Raw genomic sequence first — 6,000 nt, forward strand, 5'->3', positions numbered from 1 at the left:
GTGTCTGTGACAATGATGCCTCCTGTGCCTTTCATCTACCTCCACAGATGGAGATGGAAATTGGTAGTACCCCAACCAAGCGCACTGGCATCAGTTTGTAGCACCACTAAGGGTTTGCTGATAACGATAGGGTAGGAACAATGCCGAATGTTATCCCTCCACCATTTTAATTCCATAAGCTTTGATTGGTGGCTTATTGGTCTGTCGAAATGACCAGTATTAACTTTGAGTGTTTGTATTTTTGCCCTTTGTAGATTTTTGGTAATACAAAGGTCCAAATTGTGTGGCTGGAAAGGCAGACACTATATGCCAATTACCCTTGCTACCAATCTGATAGACAGTTCACTGATGTCAGTGGGGTTGTTGCAGGCCTCAGTTAAGACTGTAGCCTTGTCCTTTGGTAAAGTCACCGACATGTGAGCTGTCAATAGTGAACCCCAAATAATCCATTATGTTGGTAGGCGTTAGTTTAGATTTAACTGGATGGATGATAACCCCAGTTTTCACCCAATTGTATGGTGGCTGTTACAGCTAGTTAGGCCAACTCCAAAGTTATGCCCACAATTGGTATGATCATATGATTATGTATTTGGTAGAGCTCTATACTGCCAGAGCTGACCCATCCAGTTGAATTTTTTAAAATAACGTTTGTGATCAGTCCGTGTAGGCACTGAATAGTAAGCATCTTTTAGGTCGATGCTAGCCATGGAGTAGCCTTTGGAAATCAGTCCTTTAGCAGTTACCAGTTCCCATTTTGTACTGAATATATAGTACAATGTATTTAATTTGGTCAATTCAATGATGATGCGACTGTCACCATCTATTTTGTTTTTTGGTAAAGATATAAGACACAAATTCCAGCCAATCGTGTTGGGTTTACCCATTACCCCTTTTGCACAATTCAATGGTATATCCCTGGATACTGCTTAGGATATAAGTGTCTATAGTTGATATACACCATGTATCCAAAAGAGTGTAATCTCCCACCAATGTGTGTATTATCCACTCTTCCTATAATTTGTAAGGGACCAGACCCACCTACCTCCATTGTTACCAGTGGAAGTTTGCTTCTTCTGTGTGGTCTTCATGGAGGTTGAGGCGCCGGTGTCTGGGTTTGTTTTTGGGTTGGGGGTTTGCGCATCTTCCAGGAAGGCCGGTCTGGGCTATGGTCTAAAAGACTGCTGTCCTGTATGCCCGGCCTTTGAGCTTTCACCAGCTTCTCTTGTTCTGCTGGTGGGTGCATAAGGGTGCTGTCTTTGGCTGTAGGAGATACTTAATGTTGTCGCCTTTATGAGCCCCAGGGCTTTCCTAAGTCCTGCTCCGACATGTTTCCAGATGCTATTTCCACGACTGGAACATTCAGGGATACGCAGTTTCCTGGTCCCAAGTATTTTTGCAGTGGTGTCCATCGTGGTCTGGCTGTATGTATTTGGACACCATGACCAGTAGATTTTGCCTTCCTGCACCCCCTGCACACTTGTAGTTTTGTTCGTCAAAACCCCTCTTCAGGGTCAGCCCAGAATTGACCCCCCAGTACTCCCCTCTGACGAGGGAGATGCACTGTGCAGCCCTACGTTGCTGCTGTGGGTGTTTTTTATATCCCCACGGTGACTAGACTCCATCTCCCGGAGTCTGTCATGTTGGAGCTCTACTCCATAAGCCGCTCCAACCGGCTCCAGCGCTCACAGTCGCTGGCCGCTCGCGGCTGCTCAACGTCGGTCTCATCAGTCAACGTCTCTTTTGGTTTTCTTCTTGCCTTCCCGCCCAGACGCAGTGTTTAATCTGGCCGGTGCGGGGGCGAAGTCGGGCACAGCTGTTCCCTTGCGGGTGATTCCTGTGCTGCCAGCCGCTGCTGGCGTCCGCAACTCCGAGGTCTTCCCCCGCCAACTTTGTCGCAGCTCTGGCGGACTTCTTTGCCTTGTGCGTGTTTCCCCCACCTGTAGAACAGTATGGGGACAATAAAGACCGCAGTTTCACTTACCTGCAGGTCCAGGTTTAAACTGTCGCTACGGGGGAACGTCGTTCCACCCCGCCTCCTGCCGTTTCGACTTGTCAAAGTCGACGGCCCCATTCTGAATAGTCTCCGGCCCGGCCGTGGTGTTCTGGCCGGCGCGGGACCAAAAGTCGGCACAGCTGATCCCACTTACGTGGCTTGTGCCTTCAGCTGCTGCTGGCTCCCGCAACTTCGCGGTCCTCCCCAGCCAGCTTTACTCGCAGCACTTGTGGACACTATTTTGTCCAGCTTCCCCCCCTGTGTAAAAACAGCGCGGGGACAAAAACTACCGCAGAGTAAGTCACTTACCTGCAGGTCGCGGTTTCAAACTTACCGCTGCGGGGGAACGCTCCACCCCGCCTGTCGTTTCGCAAGCGTGAAAGCGATATGGCACGCATGCGTCCTGGCGGGGTTCTTCACGTAGTCACTCACGTGACTCCGAAGTAAAATGAAGCAGGTATATCAACACCTTGTGTTTTTTTTTCCTTTTTTTCCTTTTTGTCTTTTTATATATATTTTTAAAAGTTTTTACTTACTCACTCTTTGATTACACTCATTACGTAGTTTAGGAGTTCTATTCTTACACATTCACTTTCTTTTTCACTTTCCTTCTTTCTTGCTCTTTCTCTCTTTTTCTATTTCATCTTTGTTAAATTAAAATGGAAGTTGTACAATAAATATATTATGTCATATGCTGCGGTTTATACTTTTGTACACTGCTTCTAATAAAAATATTATAAAAAATAAAACATTTAAAAAAATGTTAAGCCTTGGAAGAATTGTTTTGAGTTCCAGGGTAAATGTTGCATTATTCAGTTGGTTAGCTTCCTTTCAGAAGCTCTTGAGAGAAACATTGTATAGAAGACTCTGTAATTGGTTTGGGGAACTGTCAATAATCTAGTGATGTAACCCCTATGTAGTTCGGTCCCTCAAGGTTCGTGGACCATTTTAGATCGGCGTCGATCTTCTGGAAGAGCGCTTGGGACTGCGTGACCTTTTGGAATGTGTCTGCTTGCACGAGACTGAAGGACTTGGCCAGGCAGCGACACGGATCGAACCTGTGGTGGTTTAGGTATTGTATAGGGGAATTTGTGTTCATTCTAAAATAATAAAGAATAGTTGGTCCAGTGCTTGAGTCAGTGTTTTTTACTGAACTAGACTTGGGGGGTAAGCTTTCGGAGCATATTTATAAAACATCACCCAATCCTTCTCTCCAGAGATGCTGCTTGTCCCACTGAGTTACTCCCGCTTTTTATGTCTCATTTTCCGTGGAGAGATCGTTAGGATCCAACACTTTCTAACTTTTTCTCTAATCATTTTGACGAAATGAGGTTTACCTGTGACTATTCTTTTATTCTCCACCTTCATCTGATTAATATTCTACAAAGCTCTTTAGGAGATTTTTCCCCATATTAATGTTTAATTTAGTTTAGTTTAAAGATACATCGCAAAAATAGTCCCTTCGGCCCACCGAGTCAGTGCCGACCAACGATCCCCGCACATCAACGTTATCCTTCACATGCGAGGGATAATTTCACATTTATACAAAGCCAATTAACCTACAAACCTGTTCTTCTTTTTATTGTGGAAGGAAACCGAAGATCTCGGAGAAAACTCACGCAGGTCATGGGGAGAACCGTCAAACTCCGTACAGACAGCACCCGTAGTCAGGATGGAGCCCGGGTCTCTGGAGCTGAGGGACAGCAACTCTACCGCTGCGCCACTGTGCTGTCCATTGGTATACAATAGACAATAGGTGCAGGAGCAGGCCATTCGGCCCTTCGAGCCAGCACCGCCATTTTCTGTGATCATGGCTCGGGAAAAAGTGGGGATCGCAGGTCAGTTAGGACTCGGTGGGCCGAAGGGCCTGTTTCTGTGCTGTATCTCTAAACTGAATGTCTTTTGAAGGCCGTAATTGTATCTGCTTCAAGAGCTTCCTCTAATTCCTGATACAGACTACCCTTTGATTGAAAAACCTGTTCCTGAGGTTCCCTCTTGAATCTCTCCCTTCTCACCTTAAGCCTGTGGATGGCTCGATTCCAATCCTGTAAGGTTTTTCCACTGACTGGTTAGCACACGACAAAAGCTTTTCACTCTACCTCGGCACACGTGACAGTTTACTGAAGTGAACTGAGAGGGTCCAGAGGAGGTTTCCGCGAATAATCCCAGAAAAGATTGGTTTAGAAACATAGAAACACAGAAACATAGAAAATAGGTGCAGGAGTGGGCCATTCGGCCCTTCGAGCCAGAACCGCTATTCAATACGATAATGGCTGATCATCCAAAATCAGTACCCCGTTCCTGCTTTTTCTCCATAACTCTTGATTCCGTTTGCCCTACGAGTTAATGTGTAGGAAGGAACTGCAGATGCTGGTTTAAACCAATGATAGACACAAAATGCTGGAGTAACTCAGCAGGACAGGCAGCATCTCTGGAGAGAAACATAGAAACATAGAAATTAGGTGCAGGAGTAGGCCATTCGGCCCTTCGAGCCTGCACCGCCATTCAATATGATCATGGCTGATCATCCAACTCAGTATCCCGTACCTGCCTTCTCTCCATACCCTCTGATCCCCTTTGCCACAAGGGCCACATCTAACTCCCTCTTAAATTTAGCCAATGAACTGGCCTCGACTACCCTCTGTGGCAGAGAGTTCCAGAGATTCACCACTCTCTGTGTGAAAAAAAGTTCTTCTCATCTCGGTTTTAAAGGATTTCCCCCTTATCCTTAAGCTGTGACCCCTTGTCCTGGACTTCCCCAACATCGGGAGCAATCTTCCTGCATCTAGCCTGTCCAACCCCTTAAGAATTTTATAAGTTTCTATAAGATCCCCTCTCAATCTCCTAAATTCTAGAGAGTATAAACCAAGTCTATCCAGTCTTTCTTCATAAGACAGACCTGACATCCCAGGAATCAGTCTGGTGAACCTTCTCTGTACTCCCTCTATGGCAAGAATGTCCTTCCTCAGATTTGGAGACCAAAACTGTACGCAATACGCCAGGTGTGGTCTCACCAAGACCCTGTACAACTGCAGTAGAACCTCCCTGCTCCTATACTCAAATCCTTTTGCTATGAAAGCTAACATACCATTCGCTTTCTTCACTGCCTGCTGCACCTGCATGCCTACTTTCAATGACTGGTGTACCATGACACCCAGGTCTCGCTGCATCTCCCCTTTTCCTAGTCGGCCACCATTTAGATAATAGTCTGCTTTCCTGTTTTTGCCACCAAAATGGATAACCTCACATTTATCCACATTATACTGCATCTGCCAAACATTTGCCCACTCATCCGCCTATCCAAGTCACCTTGCAGTCTCCTAGCATCCTCCTCACAGCTAACACTGCCCCCCAGCTTAGTGTCGTCCGCAAACTTGGAGATGGGTGACATTTTGAGTCGAGATCCTTCCACTGACTTCAGACTTTGATTGGGTTAACCTATGATGAGCGTTTGGCAGCGCTGGGCCTGTACTCGCTGGAGTTTAGAAGGATGAGGGGAGACCTCATTGAAACATACCAAACAGTGAAAGGCCTGGATAGAGTGGAAGTGGAGAGGGTGTTTCCACATAGATTGAAGTCAGCATGGTTTTGTGAAAGGGAAATCTTGCCTGACAAATCTGTTGGAATTCTTTCAGGAAGTAAATAGCAGGAGAGACAAAGGAGAGTCAGTGGATGTTGTTAACTTGGATTTGCAGAAAGCCTTTGATAAGATGCCACACGTGAGGCTGCTAAGGACGATGAGAGCCCACGGTATCAAAGGGCAGATACTAGCATAGGTGGCAGGTTGGCTGGATGGCAGATGACAAAGAGTGGCAATAAAGGGGGCTTTTTCTGGCTGGCTGCCAGTCACTAGTGGAGTTCCACAAGGGTCGGTGATAGGGCCGCTACTCTTCATGTTGTATTCCAATAATTTGGATGATGGAATTGATAGCTTTATGACCAAGTTTGCAGATGATACGAAGATAGGTGGATGGGCAGGTAGTGCAAAGGAAGCACAAACTATGCCC

The sequence above is a fragment of the Amblyraja radiata genome, chromosome 1 (assembly GCF_010909765.2).
Source record: "Amblyraja radiata isolate CabotCenter1 chromosome 1, sAmbRad1.1.pri, whole genome shotgun sequence".
Lineage (NCBI taxonomy): Eukaryota > Metazoa > Chordata > Chondrichthyes > Rajiformes > Rajidae > Amblyraja > Amblyraja radiata.